This window comes from Chrysochloris asiatica, unplaced genomic scaffold, assembly GCF_000296735.1.
Source record: "Chrysochloris asiatica unplaced genomic scaffold, ChrAsi1.0 scaffold00016, whole genome shotgun sequence".
Lineage (NCBI taxonomy): Eukaryota > Metazoa > Chordata > Mammalia > Afrosoricida > Chrysochloridae > Chrysochloris > Chrysochloris asiatica.
Window position 1 is genome coordinate 16,467,127 of NW_006408534.1, and position 9,500 is coordinate 16,476,626.

At 38.0% G+C, this 9,500-nt stretch overlaps 1 pseudogene; it reads right to left on the reverse strand.

The window, feature by feature from the left end:
• Nucleotides 1-5: 5 nt before the first annotated feature.
• On the reverse strand, nucleotides 6-659 carry LOC102835502 (annotated as a pseudogene).
• Between the last annotated feature and the right edge of the window lie 8,841 nt (nucleotides 660-9,500).

Here is a 9,500-nt window from a genome sequence, read left to right on the forward strand (position 1 = left end):
GTGAGATGTTTGGGGATCTTCACACCACTGATATCAATTTTGGTGGAGGTGGCAATGACAAACTTCTGGTGTGTTCTACGCAGAGGAACTCGATTGAGGGACAGAGGTCCAGTCACAAGGAGCAAACCACTGGCCAGCTGCTTCAGGAAAATCACCCTCTTGCCTCGATGGCGCCCAGTGAGGATGATCAGAATGGTCCCAGGAGTGATGCTGGACCGCAGCCTTCTGACATGCTGACTGAAGGGTTTTTTGCCGTGGCTCAACAGTTTCCTAGGCACATCTTCAGTTGGGTAATATCTAGGCATTTTGCGCAGTTTAACCACTCGGGTACCACCATTCTTGTCACCACCAACTGGTTTTGTGACAGTAGCAAGAACCTTCTCCTTCTTCTTCTTTTCAACCCTGGATTTAGCAGCTGAATACTTCCTCTTGTACATGGCCTTTCTAGAATACATGGCCGATCGGGAATACCTGCCAATTCCTCGGACTAGGACAGGATTTCGGCTGTAGTGCGGCTTCCCCTGTTTGGGTTTTTTGCCCTTGAGATTAGTCTTCTTAGCTTTGCCACTGGCATTTGCTTTTTTGACTATAGGCTTCTTCTTCTTGGTAGGCGGCTTCTCCACCTTGGTAGGAGGCTTCTCAGCCTTTTCACCCGCCATCTTGCAAGATGGGAAAGAGAATTAAGGCCTGCAACTTCCCAACAGTAGTCTTTTTAACAGAAAAACTCTTCAGATTCTTCTTCCACTTATGGGTTAATGTGCCACACTGCAAGGTTGGTTTGAATGGCAAGGTCAGTGGTTCAAGCTCACCCACCAGCCACTCTTCAAATCATAGTGACTCTCTATAACCCTATTCGGTTTCAACCCTTCAGAGGGTTGCTATGGGTGAAACCGAATTGACGGCCCTTAATAATAACAAAAGGAGCTCTGGTAGCGTACTGGTTACAAATTGGGCTGCGAACCGCAAGGTCAGCAGTTCGAAACTACCAGCTGCTCCACTGGAGAAAGATGAGGCTTTCTGCTCCCATAAAGGTTTACAGCCTCGGAAATTCTGTTCAGGGTCGCTATAGGTCGGAGCCGACTCGACGGCACTTAACAACAAATAACAAATATTTCTTCAAAGGAGCCTTGGTGGCTCTGTGACATAAGCATTGGGCTGTAACCACAAGGTTGGTAAGTCACACACAGCAGCCTACTCTGTGGGAGAAAGATAAGGCTGCTCCCATAAAGATCTGCAGTCCTGGAAACCCTATATAAGGTCACTATGGGTCAGAATTGACTAGATGAAAGTAGGTTGGGTTTCTTGGGGTTTCAATCACTTCAAATCAACTAACCAGTTTACTTACTGGCTAACATAGGGTCATAATGAAACTAAGGCATAGGTCTGGACCCTTATGTTCCATTAACTTTGTAGTATGGTGCTATAGGATAAACACTCAACTGCTAACCTGAGGTTCAACAATTCAAATCCACCAGTCACTCCTTGGAAACCCTATACAGGGTTGCTGTGAGACAGAACCAACTTGATGGCATTTAGCAACAACAACTCTGAGTTCACAGGCTATATGCCAAATTTTGGTAAGCTAATTTCCAAATGAACAGTTGGTGAGATAAGGAAAGAGAAGAGAGTATGAACATATCAGTGAAAAGGCATCACTAATGTCAAAATTTAAAGTATATGCCTCACTGATTTTTGAGTACAAAGCCATATTGTTGTTTTTGCTACGAGCGTCAAGTCGGTACCGACTCATAGCGACCTTATGCACAACAGAACGAAACACTGCCTGATCCTGGGCCAACCTCACTATCATTGCCACACTTGAGCCCATTGAAGCTGCTACTTTGCCAATCCATCTTGCTGGGGGGGTCTTCCTCTTTTCTCTGATCCTCCACCTTACCAAACATGATATCCTTCTCCAGCCAATGGTCCCTCTGACAATATGTCTGAAGTACGAGAGATGAAGTTTGGCCATCCTGGCCTGCAAGGAGCACTCTGGCTGCACTTCTTCCAAAATGGATCTATTGGTTCTTTTGGCAGCCCATGACACTTTCAATATTCTCCTCCAACACCATAACTCAAAAGCATCAATTCCTTTATGGTCTTCCTTATTCACTGTGCAGCTTTCACATGCATATGAGGTTATTGAAAATACCATGGGGCTTGCTTATGGAAAAAGTCAAAGAACCTTCAGCAGTTTGGAAAATTACTTTATCTCAGTCTCATCAAGCTTTTTAAAGAAGTTTCACTATGTAATTTTAAGCCCCAAAACAAATCCAAATGAATACTTTGCAGGAATAAATTGTTAGCTGCATTTATAAAATAATTGTAATTTAAGATCCAATGATCTCACTTTAATATACTTAAATTGAAGCAATTAAAAAATTTCACAAGGAGAAACAATCTAGCTGTATAAAAGAGTTTAAAAACAGCATACATTTTGTTTAAATTCCTTGCAACTCTAAGTTAAACAAAAGTCATATGGTCAACAACAACTATAAAGGTTAGATAGGAATCTTAGAGGGCAGTGAATTGATGTTAATGAAGAAGAACAACTAACTCAAAAAAGGAAGGTGAGAGTGGTTGAACACCTTGAAGAATGTAATCCGTGTCACTCAAATGTACATGCAGATACTGATGAAGTGCTTATGTTTTGCATATTCTCAATAGCAACAACATAAAATCTAAAGAGAAAAAAAACCCGCTTATATAGCAGATAACATTAACCATTTCATCACAAATGAAAACACAGTAAACAAAATGTTTACTCTTTCCTATTTCGCTATCTGGCACATGTTACAAACTTCCCCAAAGCAAGAAAAATTGGCAAGTCTAATTACACCTTGGATGTATTAGTATGGCACGCTTCAATAGCTACTCCTAATAGCATCTGCTGATATAATAATTGGCATGAAAATTGATGGACTGTCACTATTTGGTTATTTATTTTTACTGAGTAAACACTACAGAAAACTAGCAAATTGTCCCTTGCATGGGGAAAAAAAGCAAAACATCACCCAGCATGGGCAAAGTGCAATGAATTGAGTAGTAAGTAGAAAGGAAGGGATGACAAAGATCTGCAAACGTCTACATTCAATTCGTAATTCTCTCATTTGCTCTCCTTTTCTCCCCTCCTTTCTCCAGTCCCCAAGTGTGACATAACTATTTGTGGTCAAAGTGATTTGGTTAGGGTTAGGAGAAAATTTTAGATTAAATCTTAAATTGGCTGAATTTCAGCTGACTGAGGTTTTCAGACCAGATAGTGAATTTTTAACAAGGAGAAACATTCAAAATTTACTCTACTCTTAATGATTTTAGAGATTTAATACATAGCTATCGAGTCCTGGTGTGGCACTACAGGATAAGCACTGGAATGCTAACTGCAAGGTTGGCAGTTCAAACTCACCAGCAGATCCTTGGAAGCCTTATACAGAGTCACTATGAGTCAGAATTGACTTGCTAGCATTTAACAACAAGAAAAAGAACTTAATTGAATCATTTAAGCAAGACACCTGATCAACTAGGATTTTTAGATAGTTCCATGAGTAATGAAAGCAAGAGAGTTGTTATGAAAGTCTAATCTAAATAGCAATTGGAATAATTAATGCAGCAAAAGTTGGGAGTGAAAAGGAATGGACATGTTGGTCTTTGTGCATGTATTATAGAAATAGTTCATGTTCACTGTATACACTTTAGAAAACAGTGTTAGAAACTAAAATGGAAATCACCTATAAAGTACCACCCAAAATTATTTACATATATATTCTTCTACTATTGTTGCTGTTGTTAAGAGCCTTCGAGTCATTCTTGACTCATATTGCTGTTGTTGTGTGCCACTGAGTCAGTTCCAACTCACAGTGACCCTGTATATAGGGTTTCTGAGAAGTGGCTGGTGAGTCTGAACCTCTGACCTTGCATTTCAAACCACCTTTGAGGTACAGTTCTTATCCTACAGCACCATACCAGGCCTCCCAAGGACCTTGTATAAGGTTTCCCAGGCTATGAATCCTCTCCTACTTTCTTATACTACTACATAAAAATATACTTTGTTTGAATGGTTGTGGTATTAGAATGAACAGACTATTTAAAAGTATAATTTCCCCATATTTATACATGTAACTTCTCCCTAACATAAAATGTGCTTCTGCATGGTTTTTATTATCTATCTGTACAATATTTCACTATGTGTGGGTACATATTAGTTTCTAGATAATTTAGTGGTGTAAGACTTTAGATTGGCTCCTTTTTTTGCTGTTAAAAACAATATTGTGATGAAATTTCTAAAACTTTGCTTATATTCAAGATTCTATTTTCTGAATGAACTTCTACAAATGGAATGCACATTTTTAGGGCAAATTTAAGAAAGAATCCAGAAAATTTGGTAGCCAATTAGATAAGGGAGGTAACAGAGAGAAAAAAAAATTAGTACACCAAATTTTCTGGCATGGGGGACTGTTGCTATTGTTTTTCAGCAAAGTCAGTTCTGACTCATAACAACCCTGTATAGGGTTCCCGAGGAGCAGCTGGTAAGTTTGAATTGCCGACCATTAGGTTCAAACCTATCTTGAGGTCAATTGTTACATGGGTGATAATGCCATTTATCAAAGACTGAGCTAACAAAAGTTAACAGATGTCTCAGAGAGATGTTAATGAGCTTGCTCACGTACGTCCACATTAATTTTCACATAGTATTAAGACACTGGACTCCAGGTATGGTGCTGTTGGGATCAGCACTGGACTGCAAATCACAAGGCTGGCAGTTCAAATTCAGCAACTGCTTCTCAGAAACCCTATACAGGTTCACTATCAGTAGGAACTGACTTTATGGCACTTAATAACAACAACATTAAGACATCAGAGTCACTGGATGGTACAAACAGTTAAGTAAGTGTTCATGTGCTAAACAAAAGGCTAGCAGGTTGAATCCACTCATGTCTGGAAAGAGAGGCCAGCCACTGAAAATCCTACAGAACACAGTTCTACTCTAACATACATAGGGTTCCCATGAATCAGTAATGGTTTGGTTTTTAGTTTATTAAGACATCCAAGTAGGTAAGTCCACCTGGCTCCCACAGAAGAAGAACATAAAGGATTGGAAATCACCGACATGTTGATGCTAGTGGTGTGGATGAGATGATGAAATGCAAGTATAAAGAGAGAGAGAATGAATCACTATGGAAATGTTCTGATACTGGGGGGTAGGGGGGAGTGGGGACAGAAATTGAAAATGGAGAGATCATAAAGACTATTTTCAAAAATTATTTTCAAACTTGCCAAAAACAATCATAATCGCTTTAAAAGACAACAAATTCTTAGAAAAGTGCCCAATGGTAGTTAAGAGTTCTTGTTAAACCCGAATGAAACATGAAAACTTTCTCCTAAAGGCACCAAGAATTCAACATACCTCCCGTATCACCACCATAATTACTGAACCTATACTAGCGTAGTGGTTACAAATCGGGCTGTGAACCTTAAGGTCAGCGGTTCGAAACTACCAGCTGCTCTGCGGGAGAAAGATGAGGCTTTCTACTCCCGTAAGGATTTACACCCTCGGAAACCCTGTACAGGGTCGCTATGGGTCGGAACCGACTCAACGGCACTTAACAACAACAACATACTATTGACCCTACACTCAGTACGTTTACCTTCATGCCGTAAAGGTCCAAGGAACCCTACTGGGGTGGTGTATGGGAAAGCATTATAAAGTTATTTTGGGGGGTTGGGGTGATGTCTCAAATGTTTTTGTTTTGTTTTTCCTTCAAGATTTTTTTGACTAGTCCTGGTATTAAAATTTGTTATCATTGAAAATAAACCTATATTCACATTTTCAACCCCTTTATCCTGGTGTGGTGCTGTAGGATCAGCAATGAACTGCTAACTATGAGGTTGACAGTTCAAACCCACCAGTTGTTCCTCAGAAACCCTATACAGAGTCGCTGGGGGTCAGAACCGACTCAACAGTACTTTACAACAACCATTATTTTATAGTGGTAGCTCAGTGGTAGAATCCTTGCCTTCCATACAGGAGACCAGGGTCTGATTCTGACCAATGCACTTCATGTGCAACCACTACCCTATCAGTAGAGACTTGCATGTTGCTACAACGCCTAACAAGTGTCAGCAGAGCTTTTGTCCAAAGACAGACTAGAAAGGAAAGTGTGGTAGATCCATCTTCAAAAATCCAGTAAAAACCCAATGGATCACAATGGTCAGGTCCTTTTGTACACAGGATCACTATGACTTGGTGATAAACTTGATGGCAGTTAATAAAAGTTTTCTAACTATCCTTTACAGAACTAAGTTTTATAAACTTGCTATCATTTTCTCCTTCTTCTTTCTATCCTCTGCTAAATCCTCTGGGATTAAGAGTTTTAGTCCCTCAACAACTGTTTTCCAGTATTCCCAAATATCTGCACCAACTGTTCCACATCCCCCCAGCTCTGGCCAGGGACTGTTCTTACAACAAACCACAGTACTCAAGAGTGGGCCTCATACGGACATGCAAATTGAGTTGTAGGAGATTAAAAGTATACTCTTACATCAAGTCACAAATCTCTGGCTGCCAGAACAAACAGAAATACTGCTTGCCTTGACAGTGTTTTTAAAGACCAATTTTACTCATAATTCCTAGAGTTTCTGATAACATTTTTATCTATCATAATTGCCTATTTCAACATCATTTTCTTTCCCTTAGATACACATTCCTTCTTTTTCAAGGATTTTTTTTTTTTTTAATGAATCCCCTCCTCTTTTCCTTATCCCAGCTTTGCCAAAAGGAGTGGCCATTGTATTGAATAGAAGAAAGTCTATCATGTGTGGTGCTGTGGATCAGTATTGGACTGCAAACTACAAGGTTGGGAGTTCAAACTCACCAGCTGCTCCTCAGAAATCCTATATAGGGTCACTATGAATCAGAACCAACTTGACGGTACTTAATAACAATAACATCAGATGTATCTAAGACCCAAAGAAATGTTATTTTATAGAAAATTCAGTATTATGTATAAATAATGCCAATTATAGTTTATCTTTTAAAATGAGTCTGCTTTAAAGTAAAGCCTAAACCTAGAAAGTAGACTCGTAATAAATCTGAAACATTGACCTGATAAAAGCATACTTTCCTAGTATTCTTGATATTTTCATTATTGTTGGATGAAGGGAGCACTATTGTGGCAGAGGACAAAATCTGAATCAGTCTTAGCTTTGTCTCCTATCTGGACTTGATATTCAAATCCCTTACATCCTTATCCCTCTAAGAAGCCTTTCTATTTACTATATATAGTTTAGTTAAATAACCATCCTTTGTGTTCTCATAGCAACCTAAGCTTATTCTTTACAATGTGTAGCAAAATAACTGTCAATGTATCTGTCTGGATCCTCCATATGGACTTTAAGATCCTTGAGAGCAGGAAGACTGTCTTAACTCATTGTCTCTCCAGAACCTAAGATCGTACTCAACACCAAGTAAATTCTTAACTGAGGCACTCAACATTGCCACCCACCAGTACCATCTACTGCTCCTTTAGAAATTAATCCAGGCAATGGTTTTTAACAATCTTGTGTATGGGAGTCAACATCTTTTTAAAATTCAGATGCTGCTTATCTACTGTATCCTAGTAACACACTATAGGTTCTGTATAATTTTACATCTTCAAAAACCTTATAAAATAGCCTTTCTCTTTAGTCAATGAGGAAGTACGAGCTCAAAGAAGATAATTAGTTTCACACAGTTACACTGTACGTAGTTAAGAAGAGGTTTCTGTCTAAGTCTACCTGAGTGCACGTGGTTATTACTACTCTCCTCCTACTCTGCTTCCCCAATTCTGATATCAACAGAAATACATAATAACAAAAATATTTTTTTCTTGCTCTATTTTACAATGTTAAGTTTCCTTTGGAAATTAATAAGATGTTTGTGAAGTATCTACTAAGTCAGTAGAGATGACTGGTTAAGATTACATGCTCTGGAATCAGAACGACTGTATGGATAAGTTAGTTAATTTTTCTGTGCTTCAATTTACTCATGCATGAAATAGGAATAAGAGTTCTACCTATGTTGTTGGAAAAATAAATGACACTATATGTGAAAAACTTAACACTCGGCATATAATATTAATAGTTAGAATTACTGCAAGCTTATTACCCTATCTTCAATAAAAATTATGCTTTATTTAGTCTTCCACAAAAAGTTGCTGAACGTTTCTATATCAGTCATTCTCAAACCTTGCAATACATCAAAATTATCAAGGAAGCTTTAAAAATTCAAATTCATTAATCCTTGCCCTGAGAGATTCCAGTCTGAACATCTGGGGGCAGGCTCTAAAAATTATTATTTTGAATATTTTCCAAGAGGATTCCCATACTCTGAAATATGCTAGAGACGACCTTGAGACATTTCTGATTCAAAGCATACAGAACTGCCCAATACAAAAATTATTCTTAAAACACCCTTTTCAATGTTAGATGGCCTCACAGAATACAAGGAGAAATCAGTAAGGTCAAGAATGAAAACAAATCAAGACACAGACAGAAAAGCAACCAATGAGGCTGCCAGACACTCTGGGGGCATATATTAATCCCAGGGGAAAGGACTGAGGGGAAAAGGCAACTATCAGACACGTCTAGGGAAAAAAAGTTAATTCAGAAATTGAAAATACCTTAGCAAAGACTTCATGAAGATTTGGTGCCTGAATCATCTATACTATGTGGATGTTCCCAAAAACCCAGAGTGATCATTTAAAATTATAACCCATATTGTCCATATATACCCAGTTCCATATTCCATATAAAATCCTACCTGGAGAAGTATACCCTGAAACTAAGCCTAAGACTTCCCACAAATATATAGTTAAAAAAAAATTGAGCTTACAATTCAAAAAGAAAAAAAAAAAAATCACAAAACATACCAGTAAACAAGACACTATTATAGAAAGTCAATAAAAACAAACAACAAAGTTTCTCCTACAAAATTTCCAGAATGATCAAAAATAGGGCAGAAAATAAATATGTTTAACATATTAATAGTGAATTGAGAACATTAGTAAATGTCAAGAGAATAGAAAAAATAAATAAGCATATCTGAAAAAGAACCACACAGTACTATTAGAACTGAGAAACATTACAAATAAAATAACAATGAATGAGTTAAGTATAAATAGCAACTATGCGACATTAAACAGAGTCAATGAATTAACAAGTCAGAAGCGGCAAGACTGCACAGAATGCAGCCCACAGATATGAAAAAATATGAAGAAGAGACATGGAGGAGAGAGAAAGGAAGAATACTATCATAAAAGCTAGTATACAGCAGCCTTAATACTAAACAAAGGAAAATAATGGACCAACCTCACTCTTGAATACAGTTGAACCAATATGTAAAAATCTAAATACAGGTATCACTACAAACTAAATCTCAATATAGGAACTGAATTAACATAGCACATTAAAAAAATATTTATTCTGTGAAATGTGTGCTCCAAAAATGCTACCCTGGCTATATACAT